The sequence below is a fragment of the Acipenser ruthenus genome, chromosome 7 (genome assembly GCF_902713425.1).
Source record: "Acipenser ruthenus chromosome 7, fAciRut3.2 maternal haplotype, whole genome shotgun sequence".
NCBI classification, from domain to species: domain Eukaryota; kingdom Metazoa; phylum Chordata; class Actinopteri; order Acipenseriformes; family Acipenseridae; genus Acipenser; species Acipenser ruthenus.
The window spans coordinates 15,054,279-15,078,168 of record NC_081195.1 but is presented as its reverse complement, the minus strand read 5'-3'; the positions used below and the strand labels follow the sequence as shown (position 1 = coordinate 15,078,168).

General features: G+C 36.8%; 1 protein-coding gene across 6 annotated transcripts in view; it reads right to left on the bottom strand.

Moving 5' to 3' along the window:
- LOC117415669 (phosphatidylcholine:ceramide cholinephosphotransferase 1-like) overlaps positions 1 to 23,890 on the bottom strand; it is an 87,764-nt gene that overhangs the window by 39,503 nt on the left and 24,371 nt on the right. For 2 of the 6 annotated variants that reach the window (XM_034026289.3, XM_034026295.3), the window contains exon 1: positions 5,097 to 5,308. The exons of 2 other annotated variants lie outside the window; for them this stretch is intronic. The gene's annotated coding sequence lies outside the window, so the exon portion shown is untranslated. Of the gene's footprint in view, positions 1 to 416; positions 520 to 5,096; positions 5,309 to 23,890 lie in introns of those variants that run through there. 2 more of the 6 variants (XM_034026285.3, XM_059026439.1) reach the window with 2 other exon arrangements.

Genomic DNA, 23,890 nt, shown 5'->3' with positions numbered 1-23,890 from the left:
TGTCTGTCTGTTTATTTTGGCGTGTAGTGCCGTGTCCTGTGTTTTTGGTTGTGTTTAAAACCTTTTATTTTCTGTTTATTAAATGCTGAGCGCAATCACGCGCTCAGCTTAAACCAAACTCCACATCTCTGTCGTTTGTGTTCCTGTTTCTGGTCTGACGCCACCCACTCCGGCCGTCTTTGTGACAATGACCTATATTTATTCTGTTCATATTATCATATAATATTACAGTGTATTATATTATAGGCTGCTCAGGATCTTTTAGCCAATCAGAGAGTGTGTTACACCTACTGTATTCCACGACATTACAGAGAAACCCTATTCATGACATCAACGTGCCACATTCAGTTTTTACCATGCAGTATTCTCCATATCAGCATGGTTAACGTCACCTGCTTAAAAAAAATAAAGAATACCTGAGGGACCTCTTGGAATTCCATTCAACTGTAAAGTCCATTCAGAACAGTGACATCACAATCGACCACTTAATGGAATTCTCTTCAATCACATTTTTTCCCTCTAAAATAAAAATAAAAATAAACAAATGGGCTTAATAACGGTTGGTAAGGATTAGAAAGCAAATATAACCTCGGCCCATTCACTTCTATTTGTGCCAATATTCCGACATACAGATTGTCGCCATCCTCTATCCCTATTAGTATATATCATATTTAGTGTTCTGCGTTTCTGGTTTATTCCGAATTTTACAGAAAAATTACAGGATATATATATATATATATATATATATATATATATATATATATATATATATATATATATATTTTAACTGGACGTCGGTTTTTACTGATTTATTCCCGATTTTTGTCTATTATTCACTATTTTCCCAGTACTATTTTCTAGGAAATACACAATATTTTGATTAAAATGCTGTTTTATTTTAACTCTGACATTGTAATAAGCAGTCCTACACTGTATCCTAGGATATGGCAGACGTCAGAGGATCAAATAACGTTCAAACGTGGTTCTGTCACTTCACAAACACATTATCACATGATTATGTTGGCCAGTCAAGTCTGATTATTGTGGTAATTGCTAGACGTAGTAACTACTACGTTGATCAAAAATAAATTTAAATACTTACACGAAAATATTATATTTTTAGTGGATGAGAAATGGGGAAAAAATACTGAAAAATAAGCGACACATTAAACTAAAACAATAAAGTGAATGGAGAGACCAGCAATCCATTTATGCGGCTTTTACACATGCTTTAATAAAAGAGCGCGCAGAATGACTGTGTTATGCTGTGCTTTGCTGGACAGCCATGGTTTGCTGCAGAGGTATGTATTGGTGACTTCGTGTGACAGTACTGTCCATCAGTTAAAACACTGCCTAATGCCAACAATCTTAAATCGTAAATATTTGACAGAGAATGGTGATGCTTTAGTTGGTAAACTTATGGAACGCATTGATGGAAATGTCCAGTGTGATTTTTGACACATCTACCGATGGCTTGCACCACCCAGTCCTGTCAATTTTCTTTTCTTTGTATGATTTCAAGGCGAATAAACCTGGCGTGTTTTGTGCCGATGTCATGATTATACCTTCTGTAGATACGATTTCCATCAGCACAGTGATTGCCCAAACGTTTGCAAAGTACCAGCTAACTTGGACCAGGAAAATGTGGAACACTAATCATATTATATTGTATCATATTATATAACTAACAAAATGAAGATGGATATAATCTCTGTGATTTTGTGGTGCTCTCTCTCCTGTTTCTCCTCTAGGACTGGGATTTAGGTCACACTGACTACAGGCTTCTAAGCTTACAGGAGGATAAAGAACAGTGAAAGGAGAGTGTGGGAATGGAAAGCTGAGGCAGCACATTCATCTCCCCAGGGCGTCCAGGTGCTCAGGTAAGTAGGTAAGGCAGTGACGCTATGCCATACTCAAGACTTGGTGAGAAGCTAAAGTATCATTCTGCAAACCTCAACAGTACAAAGAAGAAGAGCCAAGGAGACAAACCCAGTCAGTGTTGCTAAGGAGGTGTACTGTGTAGTTGAGGAAGTACTGCCCAGTGTTTTGGAGTCGCTTTGAAATTTGTAGCCCAAGCAGAGAACTTTCACATGTAAACTGCACAAATCTAATGTTCAAGACAAGCCCTCATTTGTGTCGTGACAGTGGACTTTGTCTCTTTCACATATAACCAACATTACAAAAGGAAACAAAAGCACAATGTATACGAATCAAGAGTAAACAGTAAAACAAGATTTACAAGTTAGAAACTTTTCTGGAGAGCCAATCAGTAAGCTAACTACTGCAGTTCCATAGAATTGTTTCAGTTTCAGTTTCATTTCAAAGCAGTAAGCTAGTGGAGCAAACAAAAAACGACAACTTGTGACCACACAAATAAATAAATGGCTGTCCCAGTTCTAAACCGGTTCTTTGGTCAAATAGCACAGTTCTTTATACAAAAGGTTACAATTAATTTAACAACTGTTGCTGACACAAAACGTAAAAAAAGAGTAAACAAAGGCAAGAAAGAAAGATCACATCTGTCCCGAAAAAAGCAAAGTAACCAAAAGTCAATTAAGACAAGGGAGCCGAAGATAAATTTCAAAAGTGAGGTAACCCTTTTTGTTTTTGAATTACAAAATCATGGATAACTACAGTTAAATCTTGATGTGCAGATTGGATTCCGTTTTTCCTTTTTGAACCGTTGATAAACAACATATTCTCGCATTCATTATAGTCAAATGCAGAGATTTATAGGAAATGTCTGCAGTTCATTCTCACCTCCCACACATCTGAAGAATGCACAGACATCTCAGAATCTTTCCCTTCTCACTGCATTATGTTACCTGGGCCTCAGACCCACGTTTACACCTTCAGGTGCCACTAAATTAATACCAAAGTCACTTCAATGGATTAGCAAATGGCATAAGCATCTGTGTACAAAACCATGCACATATGAAGTCAGCTCTTCAAATGGTCTGAGCTATGAGGTTTTGGTAGTGTGGAAGTGGCATGTTGTTAAAATTACTGCCACAAAAGGGTTCCATTTATTTGTACGATAAGCACGACAAAAGGTTGATATAGAGAATAATAGAATACCAATATCTCAAAGCATTAATTAGGTCACTCAGAAGTCACATGACCACAATATGGCAGCCACCTTCAGTCACAGGTCCAAGGGAATGGTACAGTCGTATTTTTTTACTCAATTGTCTAATTTTCTTTTTAGTACTACAGTACCTCAGAATTTATCATCATCCAATTAAAAATAAAAGCACCATTTTTACAGATTAATCGAGTGCATGTTTGTACCAAAATAATGGAAAGCAAAGTTCAGGGATAATAAGGTAAATAACCCCTTATGTGTTGCATACATAGGCAGTTTAATACTAGAATGCTCTTCTACCAGCAAACTACCTGTAGAAATGCACTTCATCTTTATCAGAAGTACTACTTCCCACACCTCAGGCTTATATTGGGAACCTGCAAATATCTGTAATATGGCACTTATGGTAAAAAATAAAGTGAGTTTATTAACTTGAAAAATTACAGCGCCAGGAGAAAGCTGTGTGCCAGGACAATGGAAAGTGGTTTCATGCACAACCAACAAGCTTGTCAGTGACAAGCACTTTTCTAAACTCTCAAAAAAATAAATGAAATAGCCTCTACATGGCCCGAGATAGAAATACATGGAATAACTTGGGTTAAAGATGGACCTGAAAGCAAGTTTAGTCATGCATGACTAGTTCTTGGGATATGCTCTATATAAATCTCGAAACTGTAAAATACATACTGTGTATATCCTCTAGCGGGGGGTAATTAAACACATTGCGAGTCGAAATTGTAGTATTTAGGTGTTCTTCTGTCTACTGAAATTGCCAGGAACATTAAGTAAATGAAATGCAAAGAACACCTTGACCTTGGGTAAACTCACACTCACAGTGTAATCAAGGCAGGTAAGAAACTATAAATACTTTGGCACAGAATAGTGTCAGTATCTTCTCCTGGCTATTTAAACAAACAGTCCATTTTCATACAGTATAAACAATAAATTTGAGTTTTAGATAACAGAAAACAAAGCATCCCCAGGATCATAATCTAAAGGAAATCCCATATCCGATAGAATGGTCTGTCAACATGAAATAAAATGGATATTTGAACAAAACTGATAATATCTTCAGAAGTGGCTGGAAAATGGTTGATCTGTACTGGATCAAGTTTATTGATCCAGTAATACAGGAGTGTACTGTTCAATTAAATCAGTATCAAATCTGAATACCCCCTTTTTAAATGGTAAAATATTAACAATGCTGGTATTTTATTTACTTAAAAAAAAAATACAAAGATTTCACCTTGCTGTATATTTAAAACAAACTCGGCACTGAAAACAGTAATATACAAAACCTCTGTATCCCAATACTGTATTGTGTAATGAAGAAGTATGATAGACAGTGCTCATAGAAGCTGGCAATCCAACTGGTGTGAAAACAGAAGAGGCAGAACCTTGCTGGAAAAGTTAGGTCATATTGCATGAATCACTTTCTTCCATTATAGTACCCAAAAAATACTAAGACTGTGGGGCTGGTGTTACTGTGTTAACTAGGAATTACATTCATAATTCAAATACAGATAAGAAACCTTACTGCAAATTAATGAAGGAAGAAAACAATGATCCACCCCTTGTACAGTACTGTAATCTCCAACCTCTAAACAAAAACCTTAACAGCCACATGCTTTAATAATAGTTTGTTCTGTACCGTATAGCAGAGACCATTGAATGTGGCAGGCTCTCACTGGTTTGTTCTGTACACACCAGGATCATGTTTACAGTCACTAGTTTCAATGAAAGCTGGCTGTGTTGAGATTAAAATGGCCTTCCCGTGAACAAGACCCTATATATGCCCTCAAAGCCTTGTTCCAAAAGGATGTGGTCTTTTCAGACATGTGCAGCAAAACCTGGCTAATGCCTAACCAGCTCCTGAGGCAAACAGGATTTTCTTTGAAGACAATCATTTTATGTAATGAACGAAAGAAAGTCTTCATTGTATATCTACACATTTAAAAATAACAAAAACAAACCCTAATAAATAATAAACAAAGATTAAATAGATACTTACTATTTTTTTGTCTCCTTACTAAATGATCTGGAACCATTATACAAGTAGTTTTGAAATGTGCATTAAAAATATAAAGACTTGTTACACTTTAGATGCTTATTTTATCAAATAAAAAAAGGATTTCTTCTCCTTTTCTGCCCCTTTTAATCCAAGTTGCAGTATGCAGTAGCACAGATACTGTGGTGTATTGTACTGTACATGCAACCTCTTACTCAAACAGTCAAAATGGAAAGTTTCAAGTGCACTGGCTGATTTTTGTGGGTTGGGCTCAGTGAGGTCAAAGGAAGGCCCCTCCCATTGCTTTTCTGTCCTGCACTTTCTTTTGACACCTGGCTGCTCAGTCAGCTTAGCATGATGTTAGTTAATTCCTGTGTATTTGCTTGACTCACTACAGGTGGGTTTACTTCTATCCTTAAGTAACCAAATCACACAATTACGTACAATTCTTACACACTACAATCAATACCTTTTGTATACTTCAATTGTACTTCAAATGTACTTCAGTTCTCAATAGATGATAACATCAAGCATCCCTTTCTCCAATGGAATGTGCCTGTGAGTGTTAGGTTTCCTGTCTTTTATTACAGAAATACGCAAACTTTTATAAAATCAGCCAGGATCAGATTGCATTAAAACAAATATTTTGGCTCCCAGTAACTGTGTTCATAAGATGGGAACAAACCTTGGGAATAAAAAAAGTCAAGAATCTCATCTTAAATAAAAAAAAAAATGTAAAAACTCGACAAGGACTAAGCTGTCAATAATAACACCTAGGCTGTGCATCAGTTGAAACACCGGACAATTTAAAATATCCCATAATGTAGTTCCTACAGATATGAAGTCTAACGCTTACTGTGTTATTTGTAAAAAAATCTAAATTTTTTTGTAACAAAAGCAATAGGACGTGTTGCCCTCATCCTACATTGCCTTCCCTTTTATACACAATAGTCAAAAGGGCCTGAATTCCCTTTGAAATCAAAACTACCACTACTGATTTGCCCTTGCTGTGACATAAAAATAAATCAAAAGGTCAACATCTTTGTGTTGCACAGAAGGTGGTGCTGTAAGGGGAAAGGAATCAACAAGGTGTGTAACACCCATATCCTGTTATTTGTGACCGAGTCAAATATATTACAGCCTTGGAATCATGAGTACATCTGATAAATACAGTACATACTTAACCATTGCATTTAAACTGCAACACTGAATGCATTCCAAAAGCTTGTTGACCATGTGTTTTACAGAAAAAAAATAAAGCTACTAACTGAATAATTAACTTCAGTAAGAAAATGCTGAATTTCTTGGCGCAATACAGGCAAATTCTTAAGAGGTTACAATAATGAAGAGCAGATTACCTGTACTTGAAAATATGCATGTTTTAAAAATTCTAATCTTCTTTTGTACAATGCATTGTAGTATTTTTATTACACTTCCTCTTACATGTACATTGGCAACATGAAAAACTAGTGTACTGCTAGGAATAATAACCATAGCATAATGCTCTCAAAGGCTTCGTCTTTGAACGCATAAGAAAAGGATCCTGTGGCAGAGCAGGGCTCTGCCCTTGTAAATATTGGCAGGGATGGGGTTAAATTCTCCTCCCTGCCCAGGTTTATGTCAGGTGGGAGTAATTAACAATCAATTAACACCCAGCCACCTGACATAAAAGGAGGCCTCAGCTCCTCAGTAGAGAGAGGTAGCTGAGGAAGCAAGGGTGTTTTTTTCAGCCTGGAAGATTTATTTTCTTTAAGTTTTACTTTGAGTTTATTGTCTTTGTGTTTAAGAACCTTTTTGTTTGGCCCTCGTGCCTGTTTATTTTGTGTCTTTTATTTATTAAAAGTCTTTTGTTTGAACTGCAGTCTGTCTCTGGGCCTCATCCCTTGTGCCATCCTGTCACAGATCCATTATGTAATTTTGTTAGGGGCAAACAGAGAAACATCAGGGGGATAAATAATGTAGGAAGCAATGTGCTCTCCTCACCAGCAATTTGCCACTCTTTAGACACTGTTAATACCACCTCCAAACAGGTGAGATTGCAAGACAGCATTCTTGAGCAAACTCTCGCTATTTTGAGCTCGATTCTTCTGGTCACACTGATTTATCATCTAGCATCTCTCTTCTTATTAGTTTCTGAGACACATACACTAAGCTGGGGGAAATGCACAGTGAAATCCAAAAACAATGTCTGCTATTTATCTGTGGCAGCTACAAGGACTGAAAACGTATTCTTGTTTTTACAAAGATTTAGCTCATCACACCAGTAGCCCTTCCAATGTTCACTAGCTGTCCAGCTCACTGCACTAGCTGACAACCCATGTTTCCAGACAAAATGTTTCCTTGTGTATGGTGGATGTTTCCATGTTTTCCGAAACAAGGAAACATTTTTCCCATAGTAGACCAGGGTTCTACTTTGAGAAACATTTTTCAAGAAATATTTTGCCTTTAGCCAACCAGGAGACTCTGTGAGCATGAGTCATCGATCGTGTGACTATGCAAGATGGTGACTTCTACAGAAGATGAATCCTGCTACAATCAATCGTTTTATTGAGATGTATGCTGACGCATTGTAGTGTCATTTCGGGTTATTTGTGGTCCTACAAGCCTCAACAGCTCCTCAAAAGTGTCTGGATCATGACAATTCCTGACAATTTCAGAAGAAAAATATGTCCACATGTCTGCTGGGCTTTAGATATGTGATATGCAGGCTTTTTTTGTTCTTTACAGATCAATGTCATAGCAAATTCATAAATAATGCCAAATAAAGGGATAAACAATAAAGGGAGAGGCAGCATTTTTTTTATTATTATTATTAGCACCAATGGCGCCTAACCCCCCAAAAAACAGTTGCCAGATGTTCTTTTTTTTTAGTTGCACTAGCCCTTTTAGTCGCATAGCCCTGCATAGGCAACATATCAGATCTATATCTTTAAAAAATGTCCTTTATTGCTTGTCATTTCCTCGTTGGAATATTGCATCGTTCTGCAAAACAAACCTGTTTGGCAGATCCTACAGGCTGACTGCATAGCATTCTTACACATCACTAAACATTCTCTGAATCTTCCAAATATTTATTTTCATTTGCAGTACAACGTGTCTCTCTTTGCAATATTATTTTTTATACATTTTTTTTTTTTACAACATTGTTACCGAATTCACACAGTATTAGTTCTAATGCCAATAAGGATTATGAGGTACATTCAGATTAGAATATGACATCAAGGTTTCAGATGACTAAATAGTCCTTCAAGCTTCATTCCTACATACTATCAAGTCACATGAAACCCCTCAATTAAATCATCTTTGGAACATACCCCAAGAACACTAGTAATGCACTGCAAGTACAGTACTGTACGTGCCTCAGTCACAAACTTATTACCGTACCTGGTTTCTTCTACTCTTACAGCTATGAAATATTATTATTAACTTTACTTGATAGACTAAGGCACAAAAAATACAACCTAACCTGTAGACTAAGACAACCTAATAGCATACTGATGCGCATATGAATGCAAAGAAAAAAATCTTGTTCTTTAAAAATACTGGGGTTAGATCCAAGTTTATAATAATTTATTCTGAATTACATAAAGGATAATGTAACCCAACTTTAAATATCAAGGCTGTAATTCTAGAGATGAAAATACATCCCTATACTGTATGTACAGTAGGGTCTCCTTTACAGTATTTGTTATAACTTCTCACATTTGTTTTTCATATGCTGAAACAGATTTGTATTTATTAACACATGTAGTCCTGAATAATAAAACACTTAAATGATGGAATAGCCTGTTACAGTGAATGGCCATCACTGCCCCTTCATAATTGCATATGCATTTTGATGGATGAGTTTGAAGGTCAGCACACAAAACAGTCATGATTTATTGTGTTGCTCTTACTTAATGATTCATTTGCAGTGCTCAGTTTCTTTTTTAAAACAGCATGAACAGCAAACAGCATGTCACAGCTCAGTTCTACTCTTTGTAAACCAGTGCTGAATCACAACTGCTGAAAACACAAGACAGGGTCGGGTTCCCATGCTTAATTTAAAAGACATGCCCACAAGCAATGTACAGTAATGTGAAGCACTAAAACGGAGAGCAGGTTAAATAATTCAAAAGCACCGGGTGACAGTGAAGGCACTCTTTAAAAAAGATACTGTATGGTCAAGTTTACATAAGAACATAAGAAAGTTTACAAACGAGAGGAGGCCATTCAGCCCATCTTGCTCGTTTGGTTGTTAGTAGCTTATTGATCCCAGAATCTCATCAAGCAGCTTCTTGAAGGATCCCAGGGTGTCAGCTTCAACAACATTACTGGGGAGTTGGTTCCAGACCCTCACAATTCTCTGTGTAAAAAAGTGCCTCCTATTTTCTGTTCTGAATGCCCCTTTATGTAATCTCCATTTGTGACCCCTGGTCCTTGTTTCTTTTTTCAGGTCAAAGAAGTCCCCTGGGTCGACATTGTCTATGCCTTTTAGGATTTTGAATGCTTGAATTAGATCGCCGCGTAGTCTTCTTTGTTCAAGACTGAATAGATTCAATTCTTTTAGCCTGTCTGCATACGACATGCCTTTTAAACCCAGGATAATTCTGGTTGCTCTTCTTTGCAATCTTTCTAGAGCAGCAATATCCTTTTTGTAACAAGGTGACCAGAACTGAACACAATATTCTAGGTGAGGTCTTACTAATGCATTGTAAAGTTTTAACATTAATTCCCTTGATTTAAATTCAGCACTTCTCACAATATATCCAAGCATCTTGTTGGCCTTTTTTATAGCTTCCCCACATTGTCTAGATGAAGACATTTCTGATTCAACATAAACTCCGAGGTCTTTTTCATAGTTCCCTTCTTCAATTTCAGTATCTCCCATATGATATTTATAATGCACATTTTTATTGCCTGCATGCAACACTTTACTCTATTAAATTTCATTTGCAATGTGTCTGCCCAGTTCTGAATGCTGTCTAGATCATTTTGAATGACCTTTGCTGCTGCAACGTTTGCCACTCCTCCTATTTTTGTGTCGTCTGCAAATTTAACGAGTTTGCTTACTATACCAGAATCTAAATCATTAATGTAGATCAGCAATAGCAGAGGACCTAATACCTAATAAAAAGCTTTCTGGAAATCTAAATAAACCATGTTGTAAACCATGTCGTAAGTTTAAATCAACACCAACAACTTTCATTACAGGACTCAACCACGACAGCAGATGTTACAAAGAAAATCAAGTTTAGCATTCTGTTAATCCACCCATCAGACTAGAGAGCCAAACTAAACTATGTCGACACATTCAAGGGAGACTGCTTTCCAATGGAACCTGTTGGACTCTGGCCACTTGTGAGATCCACCCCCCCCCCCCCTAATTCTCATGGCACTCTGTCCTTTCATGGTTGTCAGATTGGAACAAGAGTAGGCTTTACAAAAAACAGGTCAAAAGAGATGAACAGGAAGGGATTAATACTGTAACATGGGACTGACTGATCTCTTCTGCCAAACGTTTCATTCATCCATAGATCCCACCATGTTTGTGCTCATCACAACATAAGAACAGTTCACAAATAGGGGTCCTGAGTTTCATCTGGTAGTCAGAGTTTAACGCTCATTTAAAAAATTCCACTGGGGGGTAGAAATCAATTTCACCAGTCACGTTATTAATCAGAAAGATGCCTTCATTTAAGAAATGTTTAGATCAGAAGATTGTTAACCACTGAATAAAAAAAGGCATGTTACTAAGTAGCACTAACCATAATATTGCATTTTAATTATTGAATTTAATTATTCTATTCGGTACCACCGCAAAAATGCCAAAAAAAAAACCCCACCAGTTTTGTTTTTCTTTACCCGATATAAGGATAGAGCATTATTAAAAATGAAACTATTAAGTATGTAGTGTCCTGTGCAGGAAAAAGTTATATAAAATTATACAGGGGCATACCCAAAGTTGGGCACAGTAAAGTGGTGTGCTGTGTTGAGGGGAAATATTTTTTCTTCCATGGGACCCACTGTATATTGCACTAGCAACCTCTTTTGAGGCCTGCAGTGTTGAAAGAGTTAATTGCCTGGTTTCACAGACCCCAGGATTAGTGCTAATCAGGTTTGTGAAACCAGCCAAATAAATTCACATTGGTGTATACAAAAATGTAAAGCTTCAAATGCCATTTTACATTCACATTGGTGTATACAAAAATGTAAAGCTTCTGATGCCATTCTGGCTTGGAAGCCTAAAAATAAATCTACCAAAAATAGGCTAGGAAGCTTAATAATAATAACTAGAAGTTGCAAGCAACTTGACGGCTTCCAAGGCATTCTTGTTCCTATCTGTGTTCCATAGTAACCATGACCCTACCTGTACTCTCTAAGCAGTAATAAGCCACTTTTGTATTTGACCTAAAGGAGGGGTCAAAGGTCACGGTCAAAGACATTTTTTGATAGAGCATATATGGGTTCATATGTGTTCTATAGTAACCATGACCCTATTTACACTCTGCAGGGTTCTCCCCAGGCTTTTCCAGCCGTGCGGCCGCCCGGCTGAAAAAACCCAAATCTGCCCGTCTTGCAGATGCTACTGTGCCTTTAACAATAAGGATTGATTGTGCTTCTAGCTGACCACTTGCGTGTTGCTGGGTAAAAACAAAAAATCTTGACAGCTGTGTTATGACTTGACACAACATTTAACCAACCAGAGAGTTGAAGGGGCGGGTTTTCTGTGTTAAGCACTTCGAGAGGCTAAAACGTTAGACTGCTAAAAAAATAACCAATTATTTTCAAAGCAAAAATAGTGACAATGAATGCAGGGTTTTCAAAATAAGCCGGCAATCGGCTCAGTCCACCACCTAATACTATATTTGCACCAGCTACTTTATTAAAAATATTAGGATTATTTTCGTGTATTATCATTCAGTCCATTTTTTTGTAGTATTAATGTACTGTAAGGTAATATAGTACATGATAGTTATACATATACGGCAAAAAAAAAAAAAGTATATTCCTTTTGTTGTGATATAGTGTAAAAATGCGTACCCAGCTGTTTGTGAGAGATATGGGGGGTTCATGTATAGAGGCTGTACGCCTTTAAGAAGAAAGGTGTGATGGGATATCAGCAGAACACTTGTCAGCCGACATACAAATGCTTAAGTACTGAGGTGCTGGATTATTACACTCTGGTTTCATTATTATTTATTTCTTAGCAGACGCCCTTATCCAGGGCGACTTACAACTGTTACAAGATATCACATTATTTTTTACATACAATTACATTATTTTTACAAACAATTACCCTTATAAACAGTTGGGTTTTTACTAGAGCAATCTAAGTAAAGTACCTTGCTCAAGGGTACAACAGCAGTGTCCCCCCACCTGGGACTGAACCCACAACCCACCGGTCAAGAGTCCAGAGCCCTAACCACTACTCCACACTGGTGCCCTACTACTCCACACTGCAACAGTTATGATGGTGACCAAATGTGTGCGAGTACTGTTGTGTAAAGAAAAAGGTTAAAATGAACAGTTGCATTCAAAAAATGTTGAACAGCGAAAAACAAAAACAGACGTGCATTAACAAAATGCCCTGAAAACTTAACATAAAGAAAACAATTTAAATTAAGCAACAAGCTCAATAATTAAGCTAAAAAGAGCAACCAGATAAAGTCAACAAAAGACAATACATTATTCAAATTCTTTGTCGTATTATATATATATATATATATATATATATATATATATATATATATATATATATATATATATTTAAGGTAAGGTAAGTTTATTTTTCCGGCTACAATGTTCTGCCGCCCGGCTGTACAGAATTCCTGGGGAGAACCCTGAATAAAGTAAGAGGGAGAAGATTGACTCCATCACACAGAGGATAGTCTCACTAATTAATTTATTCTATATGTTTCAATATGTGATCTTGGTATATGTAAAACTCAGATACCCTGTAAATGGGTCAAACCCAACTGGTCCAGATAAGGTATAACAAAGTTGGGATTGTTCTATTATGGCCCTACCTTAAATATATATATATATATATATATATTCAAAAAGATCCAACCTCCAAAAAAATAAAACTGCAGTAATGTATTATTGTATATATTGCTTTATCGAACTGAATTAAAACCTCAAGATACACTGCAGGTACCTATAATTGAAAACAAATGGCTCCCAAGTCCTGTTATTTTGATTCAATTGTACCAGAAATACTTCTGAGTGGTTTTATTGGACTCAAATAATATATCGCCCGTTATGGAACAATTAGGTTAGCACTAACATGCATATTACATAACCACTACAGTCATTGCAGTTCATTATCCATAATTTACTATTTAGGATAAAATGCAATTGGAAGAATTTTACCTAATGGTAATGTTGGGAATACTAAGAGCAGGAAAAGAAATCCCATCAAGCAGGTTGAAAACTATTTCAGCCAAAATTAGGTTATTACAAACCATTAGTTCATGCTGCAAGCTATTCATCACATCTCGGATCCTGTTACAATGACTTCATGAAATACCCATTTACAACAGAAAACACTTGGAGAATACAAGCAATGAGGAGAAAAAACCCCAGCAGCTTGGGTCAATGAGCAGACACAATATATGTATATCTGGATACAAAGATTTGTGAATCAAACTCAAGTATTATTGGCCTTGCCACATAGTGTATTTTTCAGTATTTTCAAAGCACGTACAGTACATACTGTACATTAGTTGCTCAAGAGAGTATGACTGTTGTATTGTAAACAAAATGTTAAAAACACCACTCAAATTCCAAAACCCGCTTGCTGACTTTTTGCTTTTGTCTTACAAGATGTTTGCACAACTTGTTGTATTTTATTTGCTATTTATCACCTTATATTCTACTATAACACATCAGACTACACTTAAAACAGTGATATAAGCAGGATTAAACAATATACCACTGGACTAAGTAACACAAAAAAGAAAAATAGACAGTCACAGGTGCAGGCCATTTATTTTACCAATTAAACATAAATATAAAGTTGGCACAGTGTACCAGATTACAGCAATCTATAACCCATCCAGATCTATAGTTAATAGTCTAGTAAAGAACAAAGTACATTTACCGAGTCCTGGGTGCTTCCTGCCAACATAGATGTTCATCCGTCTGTCAGATCACCAATTCTGTGACTTTGCTCTCTGCCTTATATAGCCCATTTGTTTAGTTCTATATGCATCTGTATTCACAGGTGGTGTTAGATATGGTTAGTCCCAGGGACCAGTTTTCAGTGTATTCAGAGGGTTTGACAACTTACCTGGAACATTTTGTTTCAAGTTCCAGACCATACATTGCGTAACCTCCTGTCCTTTCTTAGTATTCAACTGGCTTTTTAATGATTCTCAAGGTAACACCCTATTTCATAAATACATTTGTCAGTACATCGTCGCATACTTAGAAGAGTCAAGCAAGTGCGTTACAAAAAGGGAAAAAAATCCTGAAATTTTACAATCTCCAATTATTTTACCCCCAGTTTTCTCCCAATTATTATTATTATTATTATTATTATTATTATTATTATTATTATTATTTCTCCTTCACAGCGGCGATTCCCCACACAGCTCAGGGACCCGAGGCTCAGTGGGCGTCCTCCGATCCCACGGGCCAGTCGGCGTCTTTTTATACCCAGGAACTCGCGAGCAGATGTCTGCAGGCTACCGGCCTCTGGAGGACAAAGACCAGCCCAGCAAAAATGTCATGCCTGGCCTGTAGTGGTCACCGCAGAGAGGTGAAGAGAAACAGTCCAAGCCTGATCCCACCTCCCCAACCCTGGAGCGCCAAAGCCAACATCACTAAATCATTGTATTTAGTTTTATCTGCCTTTCATGCCTTAATTTAACCAAAATAAATCAAGAGTTATCTTAGGACAGGTCTGCAACAGCTTGGGTCACCGGAGCAGCCACAATAGATTTTGCTTGAAATCCAACATTGGGTTCATGAAAGAAATATATTTTTACATTTCATATTAACAACACTGAACACATTATCATTTCCCTCCTGATCAGGGAGTGGCACCAGCAGTTAGTGCAGCATTATTTAACTTGATTTAGGCCCTTTAGGACCTCAGACAGGAGGAGTAGTACAAATATGTGCTGCTAGCAATCATTCATCAGCGAAGCACAAACCACACTGCCAGCCATTCCAATCAAGACTGTCTTCTCTTCTGTCTTCCCTGTTTGTCATTCATAGGAGAAACCCCTAAGGACATGTAACATCAACCAGGTGCGCCCAAAAATAAAATTAGTCTGTGCACACCTGGCTTTTGCCAATTTGTTTGCTCAAATTTACATTGCAAAATATTATTTTGTGCAGGGTTAGTGAACCCTTTAGGGATTTTTGCTGGCTGCTGCTATGGAAGGTGACAAATGTATTTGCATTTAAGGGTTTTCTAAGTGGATGGTAACAGAGGAAATACGAAGCGTTATAACAACCCTGGCCATGATGATGGAAATGATACATGTCTTGGCATGGTCCACTGGGATCTTTCCTTGAGCCATATTAATAAGCACGTCCAAGAAAAATCCTAGCTTCAACATAGCGATGCTGCAGAAGCGCGCTCTCTCTGGGACCTTAGACTGAGCATCAAAGGGTAAAAATGGTAAATATTACATTAGAAACTAGACATGTATTCCATCTTCGCAGGCAAAGATTAAAGAAGATGGGTAAAATAAGTTAATAACTATTAAATAAATCTTCTTTTCATCATTTTAAAATGACAAGAGCTGCACCAAATGAGTGTGTCAGAATCATACAGCACATACTGTGTGTAATAAAGTAGAAGTCAAGCAGAGAACTTTCGTCTAGACCTACACCAGTTACATTACATTTTTTACAACATGAAACTTCATTTAGAAATTCAGTCAAGTCACAGCGCAAAAACATACCGCAATTTGCATTTGCGTCGCGACAATTCGTATAAATCTTGTCATATGTACAAAGAGAAAATATGTTGATGAAGAGAGCCGCACTATACTCATTGAAATATTTGTTGCGTCCTCTTAGTGAAATCTCTAGCATTGCGAGAGTCGTGCGACATTTTTTTCGAATAAATAATGAAGGGCAGTTTAATCTCATCAGATTATATAGTGGGGGCCCCCATTTCACCCCCAAATAAAAAATGTGTTTCTATCAAAAAGCTTTTCATAATCATACAGTAGCCCCTTGCGCTGAAATAACACTAATGTGTTTTGGGTACGCTACACATTACGTTATGTAAAAATATGAATCTGTACAGTAGGCCTATACAGTATACAGTACAGTAGTAAAATCAAATGAATACCTAGTGCACTTACTTTAACCTGTAGGCTACTGGTAACACAACATAAATCATGCTGCTGCATTGTACATAATGGTGTACAATGCGAATAAAACAGTATTTTAAATTAAAAATGATTTTAGTATTTTATTTTTTAATTTTTTTAAACTTGGCCTACTTTGCAGTCTTGACAATTAACACAAAATAGATCATGGTGCCGCACCGACAAGTTATGATACTTAATAGTCAATTCTCATTAATAGGAACTTCAAGGGACCAACAACAAATTCTCCATTATACCACTAACTGGTATCATCATGAGTAGCTTAAAAGCCAAATGTATACTGTCAGTTTTTAAGTTAATCAGTGGTGCAGTGCTAAACTGTGCACAATTACTAGAATAGGTGTTTCCTATTCCTATACATATGCTCAGAATGAGCTGGAGGGGTTAGCAACACATGTGTGCAAGCCTATTGCTCCCAACACGCTTGGGAACAGAAATGTCATAGAAATGTGTTTTCAAGGCCTATAAGTATACCCTGCTTTTAGGGAAAAATAGGTATTTGGGTGTTCGCCTCAAAAATTCATTGAGCACAACTGGCAACGCACAAGAAAAATGTGGACTGAGGGCTCCCGAGTGGCACATCCGGTAAAGGCGCTCCACGTGGAGTGCAGGATGCGCACTATAGCCTGGATGTCCCCGGTTTGAGTCCAGGCGATTCCACTGCTGACCGTGGACGGGAGCTCCCAGGGGGCGGTGCACAATTAGCCGAGCGCCACCCGGGGGTGGGGAGGGCTTAGGTCGGCCAGAGTGTCCTCGGCTCATCGCACACCAGCAACTCCTGCGGTTTGGCCAGGCGCCTGCAGGCTGAGGTGGCTGCATGGTGGGCCTGCAGTGTGTAAAAGAAGCAGTCGGCTGATGGCACATGCTTCGGAGGACAGCGTGTGTTTGTCTTCGCCGCTCCCGATGCAGTGCAGGGGTGGTAACTGTAAGCTGAGCCTAAAAAATAAATTAGCTATTCCAAATTGGGGAGAAAATGATATAAAAAAAAGAAGAAAAAGCAGACAAGGAAATGCCAGCAACAGTCCCCTGAAAGGACCCAGAGGCAAGATATGGGTAGACAATAGTTTGACCAATGCAGGGATAGCATGGCTTCTCTGGCTGACAGGCTCCAGGTCATCTTTTAAAATCAGACAGCAGCTCAAGAATTATGTGGCTACCGAGCCTGTACCTGTGCTTAATTTGGTCTTCATTTAAATCTAAAAGGGTAATGCGGGTACAAAATACCCTTTCTCTTCTCATCCTACACACCACTCGTTCTTGCTGAAGACAATGTCTCCTTCTTGCTGCAATCACAATGGCCATGTTAGGAGAGTGTTTTTCATGCTGCCTTTTAACGGTTTGCTAATTGCAACTGTTTAAAACATGCTTTCAAAAGTTCTTAACAAATGGATGCAATTGTAAATGTTGCAATTGCCGGCAGCTTTAGCACATCTCATTTTCACATCTGAGTACCCTCATTTGCACTATGTCCACCCCATTTTTGCAAATTTATGCAGGAACGCCCATAATTACATATTCATCTAATGCTTAACCTTAAATAAAAACTGCTGCGGCAAAGCAACTTGAATATGCACCACCTTTTCGGTGCTATGACATCAAATAAACACAGACACCCTACAGAAACTTTGTCTGGATTAAAAAGCTCATTTTATACCATCATTTCTGTCTGTCTATTTACAGAAAACACTTTATCAGGCTAAAAACATCATAAAAGCAAGTATTTCTGGTAAAAGTAATTAAGACACAATTATCTGAAATGAATTCTGCCCTGAATGGAGTTAATGTTTGTTTCATGCAAAATAATTTGTAAACCGTTCACCTACTTAGTGACTGATCAACAAAGCAGAGAGCTAGAACTCACCATTAGTGTCAGGGTGCAGAAGTCAAGAAGGTCTCCTTCCTCCAATATTACTGTCTCTAATCAACTCTCAGGCAAAGGTTTAAAAATTAAAGGGATTAAATAAAAACAAATTAAACAAACATTACTATACTAGATGCTGGGCTATTTTATGTATCCATTTCCTTATTGCTAGGGCCATATTTAAGTAAACTATTGTATCAGAGGCGATATATAAATAAGGCATTTGAAAGAATGAGGTATAGTAAATCTGGTGTAGGTGTTATTGCAGAATGCACTTGAGGGGAATACACATAAGAAGAGTGTCAATCAAAAGCACAATAAGAGGTTTATGTTAATCCTATAAAGCAGAGGGTTTTGCATAGAGTGAAGTTGCAGCAAAGGGATCAGGGAAGCAATTCAGATATGCAGTTCATGCAATTAACCAGTGATTCTATTCACCACTTGTGTAGAGAAAAAGAATATGAATGGCAAGTAGGTTCATATACTGTAGTGGATTTCAGCAAGATAATCCAAGGGATAAAGTATGGTTAGCATATCAATGCATGATGTGGTATGGCACTGCCTGTGCTTTGGCTAATAGAACTGTTTTGCAACTATGAAAAAAGAATGGGGATTTCAAGTATTTTGTCTCAGGTAGCCTTGGCATAGATCTTTTGTGCTATAAATAACTGGAACCCTTTGCATGGCAGGTCTCAGTTGCTAGGGTGAGCGGTTCTTTAATGGACCCAAACTCAGTTACAATGACTCTGCCCATTGATGATGTGCAAGACAAAAAAGGTTGGAAACCAAGTGATATGCAAAATAGTGAATTCTGGCCACCCCTGTATTCTGGATGGAGGGTGTGCCTCCTAAAATTACCCTCTGTGAACCACATGAAATGCATCACGGAAACAGATACAGAGCCAGGACTATTGTTCATGGTACAGAGCTGACTCTGAGCAGAGCAGTTGAAAACAATCTTTTTCTAATATGTGGATGTGACAAGTGCAGAGGTGATAAGTACAGAGATGAATCACCACTGACCAGGTCCAAAACCTGCCCCACCTGTAGTCACTTAGTCAGACACTGTCGAATTCTGTTTGAATGTAATAGTCCTGAAGGGATGTCATTTTCACACTTGAATGTCGACCCACGGGATGTAAAGAAAATTGAATGTATGGGTTGTGACATGGGCTCATTTGGGTAATCTAGAATGTGAGGTGTGTGTTCCTGCCAAGCATGTATAAGTGTCTTGCAGGCATCAAGTGAAGACCCTGGTTGCCCACACCTGTGATGTAAAGCGGATGAAAAGTCCTGTCGTGGTGTTCGCAGAACCAGTCCGAACTGAGCCTGGTGCAGAGTTTGAATCCAGCTGGGAATGTGCCGATTTGTTAGATATGAATTGGATGATTTAAACTAACATGTAGTGATTGAAATAATACAATACACAATTTGTCAATAATTCTAGTAATACCGTATGTACTCTTTTCAAATAGATCTGTATACACAGTAGAAAATATTAGGTAGCTTTTCTGTGTAGCCTGTAAAGGAGCCTGAAGAGAGAGGTTGGGCTGACCTGCTCTTGGCAGGCTCTTATCAGATGAAGGCAAATCTTTGACTTAAGTGCCAGACCTTGTTAGCACATTCCAGTTTGATGAGAAAAGGTAGCCAACTTTCTGGAGAGTTGCTGTGCTGAGCAAATTTATATATAATTACTAGTGTAGATGTTTAAAGTAGAAAAAGAATAGAAGTCTTGTAATAAGGAAACTAAAACAGACTTAGAAAACCAGTGTACAGTTTAACTAGTTCAAAAACAGACTCACAGTCAAGTCTCTTATTTAAAGAAAGTGGTGAGTTCGATTTCAAGGCAGTCTTTAATCTCAAAGCAAGTATTCTAAAAGTAATGGAAACAGAATACTCAAATCAACAATTTAAAGTCTTAAACTGCTGCTATATTTCTCAAGCGTTAAACAAATGTATATTTTAAATGGATTAACAGTCATGTATGCTGTATTATTGAATTGAATTGTGGTTTGTCACACTTGAGAATTATTGTATTTCTTGTTCTTATTGTATGACTTATATTGTAACACTTGAATGTATTTGTATTTGCTTGCGATTGTAAGTCGCCCTGGATAAGGGCGTCTGCTAAGAAATAAATAATAATAATAATAATAATAATAATAAATAATAATGTATCTTATTTGGAATAAGTATTAAGACTTGATCTAAAAGGAACCCCTGAATTAGAAGTAAATATTCTAGAAAGACTGAAATAATACAGCTATTAGAATGTTGTATTTTAAAAAGCAAGACAGTACAATAAAAATAGTATAAACTGTAACTAACAGTGAACCGAGTGAAGGAAAATAACTAAGTTTGTAACCTCGTTCTTACCTGCTTGCAAGTGGAAGCAGTGTTGAAGATGACACATTGGTTTTGGCTGATGAAGCGAGGATTTTTTCTGATGGTCAGTGATTTAAAAGTCAAGATCCTCTCTATAATTAGCGATCTTGTTAATATTAACGAACGAAATACCTTTCGGTTAATAGAAGATAGGAGTTTATATTAAAATAAACATTTTTCTATATAGCATAGAAATTAATTAGAACCTGGCATGAAGAAATGGGAATGAAAAGCTAGTACGTTTTACTGTGTTAAGCTACAAATTGGTTTAAAATATTGAGTACTGGAAAATGCTTATGGTAGTGTGATATTAAATCAACCCTAAAATTGGCAAAAAGCAGAGGTTGTCTTAAAACCTGCTTCAACTAGATTTTGTATGCATAGCGAAAAAGGTCAAACTTAGTTCAGTCACTATAAAACTATTACATTCTAATATCTTAACAGTGGCTTGAATTTAGATGAAAATAACAGGACCTTCCATTGAAATCTTAGATGACTTCATACAGATCATTGGAGTAAAATAATATTATAATTTCTAGGAGCAACTGTTATACTGAAATAATTGAATTAGAAATACACCTTATAATGCCATTTAAAGTTACACTGTTAAAACACATTTGAGATAGTGTTCATTTAATTTAATTAATTTAAGAAATAGTTCAGTTTCTGTCTCCAATTAAACAAAAAGTATTAGACATTACAATAGCAATTAAATTGAAGAATATAAATGTTTACAGAAGTGCGCCTCATGTGTATCAAACAAGGCCTCAGATATTCTTTACAGTACCCAGCTGTGTTCAGAGTCACTGTGGGTGAGGTGATGCATCGATTTACAGAGGTGGAAGAGGCAAAGACATTCATATTGGCAAATAAAAATAATAAAACATAATGCAAAGTACTGGGAAGGTAAACTTTCACCTATATCCAATCAGACTTTACATACAGTAACAAAACGTTGCAACGCTGCACTTGCACCAATCAGCTAATACATCTCAGAAATAACTACTTAATATGATGCAATGTTTGATCGCCATTAAAAATAAAAATAGAAAGCAAATATAATTTCCTGACCAGTATTCAAGACATCTCGCAAACAAATAATTATACAGATCTCACTGTAATGCTATTAAAACAGCATGTTATTAATTTTATTAAAACTAGAAAATGTTCTGACAATTACTGCGCAGTAAGCATTCAAGTTAGCTAACAAAAGCACTTATGTTGTATAAGCATCTTATTAAGTGCCTGATTAAAAGTGTAGCGCAGTGTTTAAATATGCATGTTCTAGCTCCAGTGTGTTTAAATGTAAATGAAAAGTTTCTAAATTAAATACATGGCATGACAGTAAACAGAGGGGGAAATAAACTCAAGCGCATATCCACAGTGCCGTCTTAGAGAGGTGTGCCATAGGTGCATTTCTTACTGATGCCAAACAGGTTTTTTAAGCCCAAATAAAAGATCTTTGACAGGGTTGATTTCCTCGGCCAATTACCTGTGACTGAACACTTACTGGTGGCTGCATTGATAATTTTCCTAACAATACTTAGTTTATAATATGAAAAATAAAGGAAATATAGACATATGCACAAAGTTTTTTCATGTATTTCTATAATAAAACCAAACTGTTTCTCATTTTAAAACATACAGCAGCCCCACCCAGTTTCCCAAGACTTTCGACAACAAACTGGAGGCAGTTTATTTTGTTTTGTTAAAGATTTAAAAAAAAAAATTCTCAGGTCAAACGTAATAATAATACAATATTAATACAGTACCTAAGCTAAAGTACATTACTAATGTATTTAAGTTAAATTAATATAAAAACTACTTTCCTGTTCCAATCACATGTGGCACAATTCCCAGCTAAATCTTACAAAATTAAAGCAATTTCCAATACTATTTATCCAAAAATAATATGCAAAACTGTAATATTCCAGAAAAGGTTGTGAAGGTTTTACTTTGCTCCACTTAATTAAACTATAAAGCAGAGGATGTCAAACTTAAAATGATACACTTTTCAGTACAGTACATAGTAGACATCACTTTTTTTTCCTTTTCATTTTTTCCTTTCCTTTTCTTTTTTTATCCCTGCCATTGTAGTTTCTTCGCAATAAACAAAGTGGCAAATTACACATTTCCTTGAAGTAATAGCATTACTGGGGTTTACTTTTTTTTTAAGCTGTGCATGCAAGTGAAAACTGTTAAATTTAACTTAAATAAACTCTTCAAAAAATATATGTAGAAAAGGGGGCGCTGTACAAAGAAAAAAAAACACAATTTTGGTTTTCGTTTATTACTCTCCTCATAACAGAAAATAGGATAGCAACAAAACAAAATGTTGTTCACTACATGTAACATTTACCTTGCTGGTTTGGCCAGTGTCTGGAAAGTGTAAAGCATTTGATTGATGTGCATTACCTGCAGCTGTATCCCCCGATTCTGACTCGCTTGCCAAATCTGAAGCATCACTTTGTTGTTGTTGTTTTTTATGTTCATCCCACACATCACTTGCCATTTTGGACACAGACGTGGATTTTTGGCTTCGAATTAATGTGCAGCAATGTTTGTAAGAATATTCAGATAGTTTCACCGCACTAAAGAAAATAATATTACTACTGCTGTTTTCATATTGCACAAAGTCTTCTCTCATTACTCAACCAATGAGGCACTAAAACTAAGGGCATGTGTGTGTATATATGCATATGTGTTTTTTGTTTTTGTTTTTTTTTTTCTGAAAAACGGGATTGTTCATGGAAGGCTTTATCTCCGGGTTACACACTGTATGTTGGCTAATGGATTATGTAGGGGAGGAAGATGTGGAAGGGAAAGGGACAAAAAAATGAAAAAGCTAAATAATTCAGGGGCTTGAGCTAAACATGTTTTAGGTGTAGATGTAGCCTCGATAAAGAGGAGTGATACTTGTTGCGCTCGCTCATGATGTTGGGTTTTTTTAATAGGTTTGAATGTATTACTCTGAATATGACTAATGTTCTTAGGATATTTTTGAAAGCAATTTAAATTCATGACTTCTGAAACGATATGTTACAGGATTTGCAGTTTGTATATAGTAGGTAGATGTTATATAATGTTAGACGGTTGGAGAAGACAGCTCTGGAGGACCTCAAAGCAGCTTCAAATCGGACCATTGTTTTTGTTTTGTTTTGTTTCTTCTTGTTGGGGAGAGGGATGGGGAGGGGACTTGTATCAGAAATTAGTTA